Source organism: Giraffa tippelskirchi, chromosome 3, assembly GCF_054371585.1.
Source record: "Giraffa tippelskirchi isolate mGirTip1 chromosome 3, T2T-mGirTip1v1.2.pri, whole genome shotgun sequence".
Lineage (NCBI taxonomy): Eukaryota > Metazoa > Chordata > Mammalia > Artiodactyla > Giraffidae > Giraffa > Giraffa tippelskirchi.
The window spans coordinates 118,975,680-118,994,622 of record NC_137277.1 but is presented as its reverse complement, the minus strand read 5'-3'; positions in this window follow the sequence as shown (position 1 = coordinate 118,994,622).

Here is an 18,943-nt window from a genome sequence, read left to right as displayed (position 1 = left end):
GCACCCTGGGGTCTCCCTTCCTACTGGACTGGGAGCCCTTCAATTCTTTCTTATGATACTATTTCTGTTTCCTTCCTATTTCCTGTATGCCATGCCTTTCTCTTTCTTTGTTTACTCTCCTTCACTGGTAGAACCTGTCCTCCAGTAACTTCCTGAGAAAATGTGTATGGAAGGTAAAATATTAGTGTGTTAAATATCTGAAACCTAGACAGCATGTTAAGGAGCCGAGACATTACTTTGTCGAGAAATGTCCGTCTAGTCAAGGCTATGGTTTTTCCAGTAGTCATGTATGGATGTGAGAGTTGGACCATAAAGAAAGCTGAGTGCCGAAGAATTGATGCTTTTGAACTGTGGTGTTGGAGAAGACTCTTGAGAGTCCCTTGCACTGCAAGGAGATTAAACTGGTCAATCCTAAAGGAAATTAGTCGTGAATATTCACTGGAAGAACTGCTCCTGAAGCTGAAGCTCCAGTACTTTGGCCACCTGATGCGAAGCACTGACTCATTGGAAAAGATTCTGATGCTAGGAAAGTTTGAAGGCAGGAGGAGAAGGGGATGACAGAGGATGAGATGGTTGGATGGCATTACCGACTCGATGGACATGAGTTTGAGCAAGCTCTGGGATTTGGTGATGGATAGGGAGGCCTGGAGTGCAGGCCTGGAGGCCTGCAGTCCATGGGGTCGCAGAGTCAGACATGACTGAGCGACTGAGCTGAACTGAACTGAAATGTCTGAAACTCTTTTTCATCATCATGATGCACTGATCATTTATCAGAGTGTAGAAATCTAAGGTGAAGTGAGTTCCCCTCAGCATTAAGCATTGGCCTGTCGTCTTCTAGCTCTCTATGTTGTGCTTGAGAATCCTCAAGGCATTTTGAGTTTTAATTTTTTATTTGTAACTTTTTTTTTGCATTCCCTGGAGGCTTAAAACTTCTCTCTTTGTCTCCAGCCTGTCATGATGGTGTGCCCTGAATGTGGATTTACATTTGCTCACTATGCTGAGCACACAATAGGTTCTCCCTATTGTGAGAAGTACACCCTTCAGGGCTAGAAATTTTTCTTGAATTATCTATTTTATTATTTTTTCCTTTTTTTCTGTTTTATTTATTTATTTATTTTTCTCTCTGAAAGACTTACTATTCACATGTTGGTCCTCTGAGGCTCTTATTTTCTCTTATCCATTTCATCTTATCCATTCTATGTTCAATCTCCTTGTCTTTTTTCCTTTAGTCTTTGAAAATTTTTCTTAATTTTGTCTTCTAAACCTTCCACTGAATTTTTAGTTTATGTTATACTGCCATATTAGCTCTCATCCTGTTCTGGATGAAATAACTTCCCTTATTTTTCTGAGAATATGGTTTTGTTTTTGAAATTTTCTTCTGCCTGTAGCATCTCTGGTTTTCCCAAAATTGTTTTCATCTCAATCTTTCATAAAAGGGCTTCCCCAATGGCAGAGTGGTCCTTGACTGCCTGCTTATGCTGAAAAGCTCATGCTGGAAAGCTGATTGAAGCCATTGCATATACAAGGTGTGTTAACTCTCAGCTTCAGTGAAAATGAATTTGCCATGACCATTTCCTTGGAGAACCCAAAAGTAAAAACCTTTAGCATTTTACTGTTGGCCCTGTCAGGATACTCAGAGAAGAATCTTCCAGTCTTCTTCATGGAGGACACAGACCTTGCTTCCACTGTTCTAGTAGCTGACTGGTGATCAGACCATGCAGGGAGTGGTATCAACATTTAATATGAGAATTTTCACTGAATTTCTCTGTGCTGGTTGTGTGTCTCCCAACTTCCAGGGTGTCTGATATTCTCTGGTCCAGAGACTCTCTCTTCTATAGTTTTCAGGGGTGTAGAAGGGGAATTTACCCATCCACATGGAGTTGGGGAGACGATTCGAGGAGTATTTGTTTTTTAAACACATTTTCAACTGATCTTCCTGTTTTTGATTACATTTCCCAGTCAGTTCAGTTCAGTCGCTCAGTAGTGTCTGACTCTTTGTGACCCCATGGACCGCAGCACACCAGGCTTCCCTGTCCATCACCAGCTCCCAGAGCTTGCTCAAACTCATGTCCATTGTGCTGGTGATACATTTCCCAGAAATGTCTAACTCTCCTGCCATCAACTCCTGAGCCTTTTTGGAGAACAGCGAATCATTTTTTCCTTCTGCTTTAACATGATTGGCTTGGGGTTCAACTTTCTCAAGTCTATGGCAATGGTTATTACAGTCCTTCTGCTTTTCCCAGATTTGTGTTTTTAAGCCTCCTTTTTCCCTTTTTTTTTTTTGACCCTTGAAATTAGCCTTTGAAATTTTCAAAAAATTATCAAAGATTCCACTTACGGTTATTTTAACAGGGATTTGGAATGGAGGCGAACTAACTGTATGTGTTCTGTTTGCCTTTTTTTTTTTTTTTTAACAAAACTAGAATTCCACTTTTATTCTTTCTTGTCTCATATTGTCTTCTCAGCTGAACCTCGCTATTGTGTTCCTTTCAAATCCCAGATCAGCTGCTTAGTCTGGCTTACTTTGCCAGGCCCCTTCACTCATCTGACTGTCTCAGGGGCCCTATTGCTGCTCCTTCAGGTGGAATTTCTTCTGTTCATGTCTGAACCCCAAAGAAGCGCTGGATTCTTTTCCTCTCCTTCAGAGTTCCTGGTTCACATGATCCAGAGATGGCCTCTGAATGGGTGGCCTGTTTCCAAAGCTCTAAGCATTCTATCAGTTTGATCTGCAAAGTGTTTTCAGTTCCATGTTTGGATCTCCCAGAACAGCAGATGAAATCTGCCAGGGCACGCGGAAGACAGACCAGCTCCAAAGAATCTCGTCTCCTTCCAGGCACATTTTATTAGTTAGATAATTTTCATATATGATGTCTTTGTATTTACTGGGGTTACCATTTACAGTTCTAGAAATGTCTTTCCCACTTGGTCACATTTCTTTGTTTACATTTTTTCTTTTCTTTTAGGGAAAATTTTTGTCTGATGTTACCGTTTTATTTTTGGTTTATATTTCTTTTTTCAAATAATTCTACTTTTTGTAATTCTAGCACCTTACCACATTTATATGTTCTTTTAGGGTATATATAAGGTAACTCAGCTCTTTACATAAAGCACAGCTTTTATTTTTAAAATTTGTTACTATTTTTCTAACTGAGCTTCCCTGATAGCTCTATTGGTAAAGAATCTGCCTGCCATGCAGAAAACACCAGTTCAATTCCTGGGTCGGGAAGATCCGCTGGAGAAGGGATAGACTATGAAATTACTGTATATTCATTGTGAAACATGAAGTTCAGTGAAATTAAGTAATTTACCTAAAAGTTATCCATTTAATTAGTGTCAAATCCAAATGATTAACACTCTGTTATACTATGTTTGATTAACCTAAGCTGTCTTTTGCAACAAAAGAAGCATCTAAATAGTCATTGTATATAAATGATTATAAAATTCCATCAAAGCAATTTTCTTTTGGTCTTACTGATAGTCAAGTGCAAAGCTTATTATACAATCAGCCAGTATTTTCTCAGAATAGTTAACTTATTAATGAATTATTTCAACATTTAATAGATATTACATAAGCACCTACTATGTTCCAGACTGTGCTAATGGTTGGCCAATCATTGGGAAACAAGAATTTTGGGGTGAAAAATTCTTGATTTTCTCATTTTGGATTTTGCACATGGGGTCCTCTTTATCTTCTCTACTCAGAAGAGAGATTCTTATTAATAAATGCCAAGAGTTTCTTTAGCTGTGACATTGGGAGGCAATTCCTTTTTCAGTCTCCCCAGTCCTGCAAACTCATGATAGGCAGTCTACCAGCAGGCACTGCTAGAAATGACCTATGAATTATGATAAGTCTGGCTTAGGAAATCAAACAGATATCTTAAATCAACAAGTCTTTGGCTGATCCCCAGCTGTAACAGGACTTGTTCCAAATCATCATCTGTAGTCACTAGTGAAAAATCAACGAGCAGCTCACTGGGATATGTAATGAGGGAAAAGACATGAGTTGAAAGGAAAACAAACAATAAAAACATTCAATATTTAGTGTGAAAGAAAATCAACTGCCTACAGTGTTATCAGCAATTTATAGTCTTAAATTTATGTACCATCTTGTTATTTAAATTAGTGCCTTCCTCTAAAAAACTAACATAACAAGATACTTCTGAGTCCAGTAAATTTTGGCTTGCAGACATAAGGAAGCAGGCTTTGTTTGTGCTGAGGCCTTTATGGTTTTGCCAGCATGGGGCATGGGCTTTTCCAGGGGTAAACATGTTCTTCCTTATATTTTTTGTGAAAGAGTAACGCAGAACTAGCTAACAGATTTTTTTTTTTCTACTGAACAACTGTGAAACAGTTATATTTTGCTCAAACATCAACCTTTGGGGAACTTGGACTTGAAGCAGTAATTTGTAACTGGCTGCACCTCAGAATCATCTGTAAGAGGGTTTAAAAACTTCAGGTGCCTGGGCTGTGTCCCTGGATGTTCTGAAACGTTCACACATGAGTGATTCTGTTGGTTCATTGGGATTGGGGAGCCCCAGGCAGCAGCATGAATGCAATTGGAGGGAGCTATGTCAGGGGTCCCTAAGGACCCTGAGAGTTGGGTAAAGGCCGAACTAGACACATCCAGATAAAGAGAACAAAAATAGAGAGCTCAGTTCATGCTGGAAATGAAGAGAAAGGATACAAATGCCTTTAACAAATGATGCAAACAAAATGTTAATTTAATATGTCTTAAAAAAAGATCTTGACCAATGCTGTCCAATAGAAACATATGTGAAGGATGTATGCCATTCAAAATTTAAAGAAAAAAAGAGGACAGAGGCAGAATTAATTTTCATAATATATTATATTTAACCCAATATATCACAAATATTATCACTTGAAAAGTTAATGATATGAAACACTATTAATGAGAATTTTATTTATTTATTTATTTTAAAGTTCAAAATTTCAAGGTTCAAACAACTTTATTTATTTATTATTTTTGCCATACCATGAGACATGCAGGATCTTAGTTCCTTGACCAGGGATTGAACCCATGTCCCACTGCAGTGGAAACACAGTCTTAACCGATGGACTGCCAGACAAGTCCTTAATAAGATATTTTAATTCTTCTTTCCTGCAAGGTCTTTGAAATCCAGCGTGTATTTTACACTAACAACACATCTCAATTTGAACTCCTCCCATTTCAAGGGCTAACTTTGAAGGTCACCCATGGTTTTCATATTGGACAGTGCAGGTCTAGGTAGATGAGTGCTCTAAATATATTGACAAGCAATGTCAGAGCTCCAGCAGAGAAGATAATCTGACCTAGAACTTAGACTTTTCTTTGGGAAGTTCTCAGGGATCTAGACCTTAGGGAAGAAGTTTTGGAGGATTGTAGCTAAATGGAATTGTTGAGAAAATTAGTGAATGAAAAGGGAAACTGGTCACTCTGCACCCATGCAGTAGAGAAGAAACAACTTGTTGTAGCCTGCCAGACTCTTCCGTCCATGGAATTTTCCAGGCAGGAATACTATAGTGGGTTGCCATTTTCTCCTCCAGGGGATCTTCTGGACTCAGGGATCGAACCCATGTCTCCTGCATTGGCAAGTGGATTCTTTACCACTGAGCCACTTGGGAAGCAGTATACCTTCTCTCTTCTTATGAGCTCTGTCCTAGAGTGAGCTGCCTTTGTCATTTTTAACTTACTTTTTTTTTACTGGAGTATTATTGTTTTACTTTCATTTCTGATTTAAATTGTTGTTTTTCCACTTAGAGAAAAAGGGAAAGAGTAGGATACTCTATTCTCCATCCTCAAACTCTGCTTTTTGCCTCTCAGAGTATTAACACTTCCTACTTTGACTTTAAATCTTATGAAGTTCCATCTTACTACACTGCCTAGGTAGGATTTATTACTGAATCTAGCTAGTTATTGAGAACTTCTCAGGCCTGAAAACTATAAACAAGCAAACAACCCAAACAAATAAAAACAAATAGTATATCTCAACTTTATATTGTAAGGACAGTTGATTTTTTTTTCCTTCTGAATTTGTTGTGCTTAAAACCCAACAGTCCTCAAGATTCTTCTTTTTTGCACTGTGGGTAGTTAATACTAGATAAACTCCAGCATAAAGAGAAGGACAGATACTAGGCTTTAAGCTGGGATGTCTTCTAATTCCTAAGTAGTTCTTAAACTCTAATTTAAAGTTAAAGGAATGGATCTTTTTATATAACCTCGCACTATCAGGTGACATACTTGCCTATTTTGAAGGGCATGTCTCAACATCTCCACTAAACATGTTCTCTTGGACCCAAGGACTCTCTCAAAATACACTGTATGTTACTGAGTCACGGCATGTGAGCAGTGGACTTCTTCAAATCATTCTGGAAAAGTGCACGGAGAAGGAATTAAAGTGTGTATTTGTGTGTTATGGAACGGAAAACTTAGTGAAATGAAGAAGACAAAGTTAAGCTTCTAAAAACACTGAAGGGAAAAAATCAAGAATGTGTTTTGATTGTTTACTGTTTGTTCTTATAGTTACTTTAAAATATTTAAAACCAATATGTATTTTAAAATTTCCATTGGTGTGATGATATGTTTATGAATTATGAATATGCCATAATATTACTACATCTGGTTTTTCAACCACTCTCAATCAGTAAGTTCCTAAGGAATGCATGTTCCTGAGCTGATACCATGGGCCACTTTTTGGTTCTCTTGGACCTTGGATTCCTTTTGTGCAAAGCAGGTGAATAATGCCAGAACATAGGGTTGTTGTGAAGGTTAGAAATAACATGTACAAGTGGTTTGTCATGGTATCTGGAAGGCAACAATGGTCAATGAGAATTTCTTCTTCTTTTTAAATAAAGTATTTGATCTAGTTTGGCAAATAAACATATCTACAAAAATAAAAATATAAAGTAATGCTCAAAATTCTCCAAGCCAGGCTTCAGCAATACGTGAACCGTGAACTTCCAGATGTTCAAGCTGGTTTTAGAAAAGGCAGAGGAACCAGAGATCAAATTGCCAACATCCGCTGGATCATCGAAAAAGCAAGAGAGTTCCAGAAAAACATCTATTTCTGCTTTATTGACTATGCCAAAGCCTTTGACTGTGTGGATCACAACAAACTGTGGAAAATTCTGAAAGAGATGGGAATACCAGACCACCTGACCTGCCTCTTGAGAAACCTGTATGCAGGTCAGGAAGCAACAGTTAGGACTGGGCATGGAACAACAGACTGGTTCCAGATAGGAAAAGGAGTACGTCAAGGCTGTATATTGTCACCCTGCTTATTTAACTTATATGCAGAGTACATCATGAGAAATGCTGGGCTGGAGGAAGCACAAGCTGGAATCAATCAAGATTGCCAGGAGAAATATCAATAACCTCAGATATGCAGATGACACCACCCTTATGGCAGAAAGTGAAGAGGAACTAAAAAGCCTCTTGATGAAAGTGAAAGAGGAGAATGAAAAAGTTGGCTTAAAGTTCAACATTCAGAAAACTAAGATCATGGCATCTGGTCCCATCACTTCATGGCAAATAGATGGAGAAACAGTGGAAACAGTGGTTGACTTTATTTTTCTGGGCTTCAAAATCACTGCAGATGGTGATTGCAGCCATGAAATTAAAAGACGCTTACTCCTTGGAAGGAAAGTTATGACCAACCTAGACAGCATATTATAAAGCAGAGACATCACTTTGTCAACAAAGGTCTGTCTAGTCAAGGCTGTGGATTTTCCAGTAGTCATGTATGGATGTGAGAGCTGAATTATAAAGAAAGCTGAGCACCGCAGAATTGATGCTTTTGAACTGTGGTGTTGGAGAGGCTCTTGAGAGTCCCTTGGACTGCAAGGAGATCCAACCAGTCCATCCTAAAGGAGATCATTCCTGGGTGTTCATTGGAAGGACTGATGTTGAAGCTGAAACTCCAATACTTTTGGCCACCTGATGCGAAGAGCTGACTCATTTGAAAAGACCCTGATGTTGGGAAAGATTGAAGGCAGGAGGAGAAGGGGACGACAGACGATGAGATGGTTAGATGGCATCACTGACTCAATGGACATGAGTTTGAGTAAACTCTGGGAGTTGGTGATGGACAGGGAGGCCTGGTGTGCCGCGGTTCATGGGATCGCAAAGAGTCAGACATGACTGAGCAACTGAACTGAACTGAAGTGTAAAATAAGACATCAGAGGGAAGAGAAAACTAGGGCTTGGGTTGATGTGTATCTTCCATGCTAGTCTGTAAGCCTTATGAGGGTGAGACCTCCCCTGTTTTGCCCATCCTTGTATCTCTAGCACCTGACACAGGATGTGGCTCATGGTAGATGTTCCATCAATACATTTGGGCAATAGTACAAATTGGGGATTCATAAGATCACCAGGTATTGTTCCCTGCTTTCAGTCAGTGCCTTGGGAAATACAGGAAGGGCAAACAAGCTAAGGAAACCTAGGGAGGCTTCATGCAGGAGGCATCTTGAAGGACCATAGAGTTTAAAGGGAGTGGGTGGCTGAAGGGCAATTCATGCAGGAACAAGGGTACGAAAGTTAGAATAGTACCATTTATTGGGTGATATTACATAAACCAATTGACTGGAAGAGATTTATGTTAATACTTATGAAGAGGTAAGATTGGTGGATATTTCAGGTAAATTTCAGAGAGCCTTGAGTGCCAGGCTTAAGTGCAATGGGTAACAGAAATTACCCTTTGAAACTGCTCTAGTCCACAACCACCTCACACTGGAAAAGCCCCTAAACAGAGGGGAGAAACCTCCCCATTATAAAACAATTGCTGAAGGTCTGTAAGCAAAGATGTAAAGATGCTGCCTGTTTTGCAAGGCCTGATGCCAGGAAATCTTCCAGCCCAGCTGGGAGCCCCAGTCAGAACAGATCGCCTGCCTTTAAATGCACAATCAAAGCCAGGTCAAATGTGTTCCAGAACAGACTGAAAAACGTGAAGCCAAATATGATAAATTGTGGCGAGTAAGTTGGCTGTGAAAGAATTTGGCTCTATGTGTTTTTTTTCTACGCATGGTTCAAGGGGGTGGTTTGTTGTTGATTGTTGGGTGAATTTTAGAAGCAGAATCCTGCCTCTTCCTACAAAGGTGGCCGATAACTGTTCTCTGTAGGCCGCATTATTCCCTAGCTGCAACATGGGGCCAGTTAACATAAGCATTTGGTATTGTCTGCATCGGTCACAGTTAGGTGCAATCCAGTTTCTGTAATATTAGCTGGAAATAACTCAGTTAGCCCCTCACCTCCTCTAATTCACTTTTTCAGTTTCCTTTTTATTTCTCTGCTGTGACTTGATGTCCTAAGCTTTCTTCTGGATACCACATGCTTCCAAATTCTCTTCATTCTATTCTTTTTCGTTTTCATTTTTATTTATTTATTTTTAGCTAATTTTATTTATTTGTTTATTTTTGGATGTGCCGGGTCTTCATTGCTATTGAGGGCTGTTCTCTAGTTGAGGAAAGCGGGGGCTACTCTCTAGTTGAGATTCATGGGTTTCTCATTGTGGTGGCTTCTCTTGTCATGGCGCACGGGCTCTAGGGCATGTGGGCTCAGTAGTGGTGACTCCCTGGCCCTAGAGCACAGGCTCAATAGTTGTGGTACATGGGCTTAGCTGTTCTGTAGCATGTGGGATCTTCCCGGATCGGGGGTTGAACCCGTGTCTCCTGCATTGGCAGGCGGATTCTTTACCACAAAGCCACCAGGGAAGTTCTGTTTTTACTTTTAGATCATAACTTTATTTGTGTGTTAAAAAGCCTAGAGTGGCTCTTTATGTGAGAGTTGCAGCAAGTGATTATGTAGAACATTCTAACTTTCTATTTATCTAGATCTTGGTTGGGTTGTCATGTAAAACTAAATATGAGGGACATAATAATTTTAACTTATATGATGCTCATCCTCAGTGACACATTTCAGAGTGTGTCCTGAAAGATATTTTGTTTTATTAAAAAATTATTTTATTCTAAGATTAAATTGATCTGGGATAGATGAATTTAAAAACCTGGCATCTACCTTTCTTAACAGCTGGAAGACTCTGGCAGGCCTACTTTTGGATCATTAGAAGTATTTAAATATACAACGATTCCAGAACCTGGCTGTGCTTCTCTGCCCCCATGCTAATAAACTGATATTTTGGACAGCTGCTACTGTTTTGATAGTAGAATTAAAAAATTACACATCATTTTAAATGCAGATATAAAAAAATCATTTATAATAAGAAAAGAAGAAGGGTTGAGGAACACAGAAACAAATGTCACAGAAAAAGAAGGGACTAAACCTCAAAACATTATTTAGAATATTCAATTATTTTTAACATAGGTATCATATATTCATAGTTTATTTTCCCCATTATTTGTGGTCATTCTCAGCAGTGATTTTTATTTTCTTCAATATATATTTCTTGATTTTTTTCATGTTCTCTACAATAATGTTGTGTTTTATAATCATAAAAGTGCAGTATTAAGTAAATCATTAGCTCTGTGAAAGTTCTGTTAGGTGTGGTGCTTTGCATTGGCACTATTCCTTACCTGGGATGTTGGGGCTAAGGAGTGAGGAACCTTACTAAGCTAAGACTAATCATGGTTAGATGATCTGGAGCAAGTAATTTAAACTTTCTAAAGCAGAGATTCATCATCTCAAATTAACTGAAGCTTCTCTGTCCAGTATAGTACACACTACTCACATTAGTGAATGAATACTTGAAATGTCTGTGGATAGCTGAACTGAGATGTTATGAATGTGAAATACACATTGGGTTTCCAGGATTAAGTATAAAAATGTAAAATATTTTTTGATAATTGTTTTTATATTGTTACAAGTTGAATGATATTTTAGACATACTGGATTAAATGATATATTAAAAAATTAAGTTCACATGCTTCTTTTTCACCTTCAAATATGACAGCTAGAGAATTTAAATTTACATGTGTAAATTTTATTTCCATTGGACAATATTAATCTAGAGGATGTAAGGGTTTAATTATCTTTAAAATCCTTCTATACTGACCATTCTGTGAATTGAGAAGAGCATATAAACGATGTGTCAAGATATAAGGTAGGATAAGATGAAGCATATCATCTTGGGGTTACTGCAAAAGTAATCCTTGGATTAAGTTTTGGGAATAGGAATAGTGTAACTTTGCATAGTTGCATGAAACTACCTGAGGAAAAATATAAGTGTGAAAAATTGTTGTTTCTGTGAAAAATCAGTTCAGAGTTTTAAAGCCAAGTGTTAAAACATGATATCAAGATATGGCTAGAAGGTTTGGAGGGAACTGTAAAAATCTACAAGGATTCTGTACTTAGTTTGCTTTACAGTGTTATCAAGAGGTATGAAAAACCTAGAATCTGTAAACAATACATTATGAGGTAGTTTATGTAGGAAAGACTGGAGAATTCTAACTGTTTTTATATCAAAAGATAATTTATCTAAGTAGATCTATACGTCTGTTTTTGTGCAATACCATGCTATTTTGATTATTGAAACCTTGTAGTATAGTCTGAAATCTGGATGAGTAATGCCTTCAGCTTTATTCTTTTTCCTTAGGATTTCTTTGACAATTTTGGTTCTTTTGTGATTCCATATAAATTTTAGAATTATTTGTTCTAATTCTGTGAAAAAATGTCATGGATAATTTGATAGGGATTACATTAAATCTGTAGATTGCTTAGGGTAGTATGGCCATCTTAACAATGTTAAAACATCCAATCCAAATGGCATGGGCTAGCTTTCCATTTTTTGAATCATCTTCAGTTTTCTTTATCAATGTTTTATAGTTTTTAGCATACAGGTCTTCATCTCCTTGGTTAAGTTTATTCCTAGGGTCTTTTTTTTTTTTTTGACATATTTTGGATGAGTGGTTTTTTTTTTTATATATTCTCTGTGATATTTCATGGTTAGTGTAAGGAAATGCAACAGATTTCTGTATGCTAATTTTATATCCTGCTATCTTGCTGAATTCATATATTAGTTCTAATAGTTTTTGTGTGGAGACTTTAGGGTTCTCTAGATAGAGTATTGGGCTTCCCAGGTGGCACAGTGGTAAAGAATCTGCCTGCCAATACAGGAGATGCAGGAGACACAGGTTTGATCCTTGGGTCAGGAATATTGCCTGGAGTAGGAAATGGAAACCTGCTCCAGTATTCTTGCCTGGAAAATCCCATGGACGAAGCAGACTGGTGGGCTGCAGTCCGTGGGGTCGCTAAGAGTCGGACACGACTGAGCGACTTCACTTTCACTTTTCACTTTCATGCATTGGAGAAGGAAACGGCAACCCACTCCAGTGCTCTTGCCTAGAGAATCCCAGGGACGGGGGAGCCTGGTGGGCTGCCGTCTATGGGGTCACACAGAGTCGGACACGACTGAAGCGACTTAGCAGCAGCAGCAGCAGATAGAGTATTGGGCTTCCCAGGTGGCACAGTGGTAAAAAAAATCTGCCTGCCAATACAGGAGATGCAGCAGACATGGATTTGATCCTTGGGTCAGGAAGATTACCTGGAGTAGGAAATGACAACCCATTCCAGTATTCTTGCCTGGAAAATTCCTGGCGGGCTATAGTCCATGGGGTTGCAAAGAATCAGACATGAATGAGCATGCACAGATAGAGTATCTGGGGTGCATGCATGCTGAGTTGCATCTGACTCTTTGCAACGCTGTGGAACTCAGCCCACCTGGCTCCTTTGGCCATGGGATTATCCCAGCAAGAATACTGGAGTGGGTTGCCATTTCCTCCTCCAGGGGACCTTTCCAACCCAGGGATCAAACCTGCAATTCCTGAGGCTCTAGCATTAGCAGGTGGATTCTTTATCACTGGGAAACCACCTGGGAATCCCTAGAGTATCATATCTTGCACAAATACTGATGGCTTTACCTCTTTCCTTCCAATTTGGATAACTTTTATTATTTCTTTTTCTAGTCTAATTGTTGTGGCTAGGACTTCCAATACTATGTTGAAAAGAAGTGCTGAGAGTGGGTGTCCTTGTCTTGTTCCTGAATATAATGGGAAGGCTTGTTCAGTTTTTCATTGTTAACTATTATGTTGGCTATGGATTTGTCATAAATGGCTTATATTATGTTGAGATATGTTCCCTTTGTACCCACTTTTATTAATGTTTTTATCATAAATGGATGTTGAATTTTGTCAAATGCTTTTTCTGTTTCTGTTGAGATGATCATGTTCTTTCTGTCTTTCCTTTTGTTAATGTGATGTATCACATTGATTCATGTATGCTAAACCATCCTTGTGACTCTGGGATGAATCCAGTTTGATCATAGCGTATGATCCTTTTTGCGTATGGTTGGGTTCAGTTTGCTAATGTTTCATGGAAGAATTTTTGCATCTACATTCATCAAAGATATTGGTCTGTAATTTTTTTTTTTTTTTTTTGGCACTGTCTTCTCCGGTTTTGCTAGCAGAGTGACAGTGGTATCATAGCATGAATTTGGGTATGTTTCCTCCTCTTCGTTTTTTTGGACTATTTTGAGCAGGTTAGTAATTCATCCCTTTACTTCTATACATACTTAATGCACACATGTCATGTTATATAATTTCCTGCTCCAACCACTTTTAAAATGTGACTCAGTATTGCTTTGGGCCATGTTGACTAAGACATTTTCTAACAGTCTTGAATTGTTCTCATTCCCCTTTATGCTCTATAAATGATTACTCCCCACACCCGATCCTATTATTGCCAGGCCTAAATCTGTGGTGTTTCTCGACAGCCCTATCTTGTGACATATTCAGTGTCCAACTCTTTGCAACCCGTGGGCTGTAACCCACCAGACTCCTCTGTCCATGGGATTATCCCAGCAAGAATACTGGAGCAGGTTTCCATTTCCTCCTCCAGAGAATCTTCCTGACCCAGGGATTGAACCCAGGTTTCCTGCAACTCCTACACTGGCAGGCGGATTCTTTCACACTGAGCCACCTGGGAAGCCCCATCTTGTGACAGACTTAACTTTTAATTCTAGAGCCTGAATCCATCCTAGACATGATCCAGTCTCAACTTAACTCTGCAGCTTTATTCCCTCTTCAGCTTCTCTGTTTTCCTGAGAGACAAACTAGTTGCCATTAGTGTGCAAGTCCTGTAATTTCCATCTTTGCTCCTCTTACTACACTCACATGGCTAGACTATTCTTATCCCTTCTGTATTATTTAGGATTATACTAGTTGTCAACAGTGTAACTTTGAAAACATCACCCGTCCTATCTGGTAGGATAGTTACGGGGGAGAATGTGGTCATGTGTATAATCCACCCAGCACCATCCCTGATACATAGTGTTGTTCCCAAGTGTCACTTCCTTTTCTTCTAAGATGAGGGTTTCCCACTGGAAGGAATTGTCTCTTTAACTCTCTTAGCATTTTATCTGTGTTAATGTACAGTGTATGTCTCACTTAAAGTGGCAGAAATTACTAGTTTCCTATTTCAACATCTGTCCCCCCTCCTTCTTAGTAATAGAAGCAGCCTTGCATGATTAAAAGCCCCCTTTTGCATAACTGGTCATATAACTAAATTCTGTCCAAGGCATAGATGCAAAAATGTTGTATGAGACACCTAAGATCTATACAAAAGCCAGGAGGCAAGTCATTCTCTGTCACTTTTTTACTTGTGCTGCCCATGAGGTATTTTGGACTAGGAAGTGACTTTGAGACCTCTTTTGGTTAAAACACAATTATTTTGATTTTGTTCATAAGCAAATAAACCTTAATTGATGATTGCAGAAAAATTTTTGGTCTAACTCAGCTTTATATATTTGATAGCAGGATTTTTCTAATTTTCTACAATGAGACACAGTCCTCTTGTACCCCTGTCCCCTGCTACCCAAGTCCAAACCATTAGGGGTGGGTGCTAAACTAAAGACTAATTGCTAGAAAATAAACAAAACATATAAAATGCAAGTCCCAATTTCTTATTATTAGATTTAACAGGCAAGATTATAGTTTAATAGCTGTAATTAGAAAAAGCAACCTAAGAAAAAAGAAAGAAAATTGAAAAACTGTACACTGTTCTTTTAAATGTTTTTCTTATAGTGTGACTATAAGATGATTTATATAGAAAACCGCTGTACGCTCCTATCTTTTTGTTATTTTCCAATATCATTTAACATAAAGTTATGAATAAAATGCTGACTTTATATATAAAACTGTAGTTTATTCCTTTTGAATGGACACCACATATAGCATGGTATCCATTCAATTTTGTCCAAACAAATATTTAAAGTTTTTCATATGACAAAGAATCTTGCTTACTAATTTATTAAATCTAGATTGAATTGATAACATTGCAATTTTTAGGAAATAACATACAGAGGAATATTGATGGGAATGGAAAAAGGAATTTTAAAGCAAATTTTATTCAATTTTTCGCTCAGGTTTTTTAGTTGGGGTATAATTGCTTTACAGTGTTGTGTTAGTTCCTGCTGTACAATAAAGTGAATCAGCTATATGTGTACATGTGTCCCCTCCCTCTGGAGCCTCCCTCCCACCAGCCTCCCCATCCAGCCTATTTAGGTCATTACAGAGCACCAAGCTGAGCTCCCTTTGCTATACAGCAGTTTCCCATTAGCTATCTGTTTCACATATGGTAATGTATATATGTCAATCCCAATCTCCCAATTCATCCCACCCCTCCCATTGTGTCCACATGTCCATTCTGTATTTCTGTTTGTCTCTATTCCTGCCCTGCAAATGGGTTTATCTGTACCATTTTTATAGATCCCATATATATGCATCAATATCTGGTATTTGTTTTTCTTTTTCTGACTTACTTCACTCTATATGACAGACTCTAGGTCCAATTTCTTATTATAAGATTTAACAGGCAAGATTATAGTTTAATAACTGTAATTAGAAAAAGCAACATAAGAAAAAAGAAAGAAAATTGAAAAACTATACACTGTTCTTTTAAATGTTCTTATAATGTGACACTGTTCTTATAATGTGACTATAAGATGATTTATATAGAATATCACTGTATGCCCAATTTCTTTCATCTTTATGGCTACTCACTATATTTGTAAGTGCAACTTTGCTGTTGCCTACGTCTTAGTGTAGTTAAAACATGGAATCAATTTCTTTGGCTCATACCTCCATACACTGTTTACTAAATATCATTCATCGGGTTTGTTGGGGAAAAAGAACTTTTCCTTTACCCTTCTAGATTCTTCTGCCTGATCTAAGAATTAAAATGACAAGAGACAGATTAACAGGAGAAAATCAGACAAAAGTTTAATAACATGTGTACATGGAAAGGACCCAGGAAGACTGAGTAACTCACCAAAATGACCCTGAAACACTCACCTTAAATATCATCTTTGGCTAAAGGCTAAAAACAAATGAGAATGTGAGGAAGAGAGGACGGGTTTGGGAGTTCAAATGGGAGGAAGGCAGTTCACATGGAGATGGAAAAGCAAATCTCTGGTAAACAAATGTTTGAGCCATTCAGAATGAGACAAGAGGACACAGAGTGGACTCTGATTTCTCTGCCTTGCCTGAGTTTCCCCCACTCCACCAGCCCATATTCTTTGCTGGCCATTGTAGTGATAGCTGTAACAGGCCCTCTAGCAGCTCTAACAGGCCTTTTAAAGTTTAAAGTTCCTATAGGCAGCTGGGGAGGAAGTCCAAGTTTCTTCAGAAGTCTTTTGAGCCTTGATTGTTTTCAGTTTGAAATAATCTGCATGACAAAGAGGCAATGTAAGATGGTCGGTTTTGCTTCCCAGAGTTCCAAAGAATAGCAAGGAGATAAGAAAGCCTTCCTAAGTGATCAATGCAGAGGAATCAGTTCAGTTCAGTGCAGTTGCTCAGTCATGTCTGACTCTTTGTGATTCTTTACAGCACTCCAGGCCTCCCTGTCCATCACCAACTCCCAGAGTTTACTCAAACTCATGTCCATTGAGTCGGTGTTGCCATCCAACCATCTCATCCTCTGTCGTCCCCTTCTCCTCCGGCCGTCCATCTTTCCCAGCATCAGGGTCTTTTCGAATGGGTCAGTTCTTCACATCAGGTAGCCAAAGTATTAGAGTTTCAGCTTCAGCATCAGTCCTTCCAATGAATATTCAGGACTGATTTCCTTTAGGATGGACTGGATGAATCTCCTTGCAGTCCAAGGGACTCTCAAGAGTCTTCTCCAACACCACAGTTCAAAAGGATCAATACTTCGGTGCTCAGCTTTCTTTATGGTCCAACTCTCACATCCATACATGACTACTAGAAAAACCATAGCTTCGACTAGATGGACCTTTGTTGGCAAAGTAATGTCTCTTCTTTTTAATATGCTGTCTAGATTGATCATAACTTTTCTTCCAAGGAGAAGCGTCTTTTAAATTCATGGCTGCAGTCACCATCTGCAGTGATTTTGGAGCCCCCAAAAATAAAGTCTCTCACTATTTCCACTGTTTCCCCATCTATTTGCCATGAAGTGATAGGACCAGGGATACTGAATTGGAAAAGGTCAGGTTTCATTCCAATCCCTAAGAAAGGCAATGCCAAGAATGCTCAAACTACTGCACAGTTGCACTCATCTCACACACTAGAAAAGTAATGCTCAAAATTCTCCAAGCCAGGCTTCAACAATACGTGAACTGTGAACTTCCAGGTGTTCAAGCTGGTTTTAGAAAAGTCAGAGGAATCAGGGATCAAATGGCCAACATCTGCTGAAACATCGAAAAAGTAAGAGAGTTCCAGAAAAACATCTATTTCTGCTTTATTGACTATGCCAAAGCCTTTGACTGTGTGGATCACAATAAACTGTGGAAAATTCTGAAAGAGATGGGAATACCAGACCACCTGACCTGCCTCTTGAGAAATCTGTATGCAGGTCAGGAAGCAACAGTTAGAACTGGACATGGAACAACAGACTGGTTCCAAATAGGAAAAGGAGTCCGTCAAGGCTGTATATTGTCACCCTGCTTATTTAACTTATATGCAGAGTACATCATGAGAAACGCTGGGCTGGATGAAGCACAAGCTGGAATCAAGATTGCCGGGAGAAATATCAATAACCTCAGATATGCAGATGACACCACCCTTATGGCAGAAAGTGAAGAAGAACTACAGAGCCTCTTGATGAAAGTGAAAGAGGAGAGCGAAAAAGTTGCCTTAAAGCTCAACACTCAGAAAACTAAGATCATGGCATCTGGTCCCAGCACTTCATGGCAAATAGATGGAGAAACAGTGGAAACAGTGGCTGACTTTATTTTTTGGGCTCCAAAATCATTGCAGATGGTGATTGCAGCCATGAAATTAAGACGCTTACTCCTTGGAAGAAAAGTTATGACCAACCTAGACAGCTTATTAAAAAGCAGAGACATTACTTTGTCAACAAAGGTCTGTCTAGTCAAGGCTATGGTTTTTCCAGTAGTCATGTATGGATGTGAGAGTTGGACTGTTAAAGAAAGCTGAGTGCCAAAGAATTGATGCTTTTGAACTGTAGTGTTGGAGAAGACTCTTGAGAGTCCCTTGGACTGCAAGGAGATCCAACCAGTCCATCCTAAAGGAAATCAGTCCTGAATATTCATTGGAAGGACTGATGTTGAAGCTGAAACTGCAATACTTGTGGCCACCTGATGCGAAGAGCTGACTCATATGAAAAGACCCTGATGCTGGGAAAGATTGAAGGCAAGAGAAGAAGAAGACGACAGAGGATGAGATGGTTGGATGGCAACACCGACTCAATGGCCATGAGTTTGAGTAAACTCTGGGAGCTGGTGATGGACAGGGAGGCCTGGCGTGCTGCAGTCCATGGGGTCACAAAGAGTCTGGCACAACTGAGCGACTGAACTGAACTGAACTGATGGGACCTGATGCCATCATCTTAGTTTTCTGAATGTTGAGCTTTAAGCTAACTTTTTCACTCTCCTTTTTCACTTTCATCAAGAGGCTCCTTAGTTCTTCTTTGCTTTCTGCCCTAAGGGTGGTGTTATCTGTGTATCTGAGGTTACTGATATTT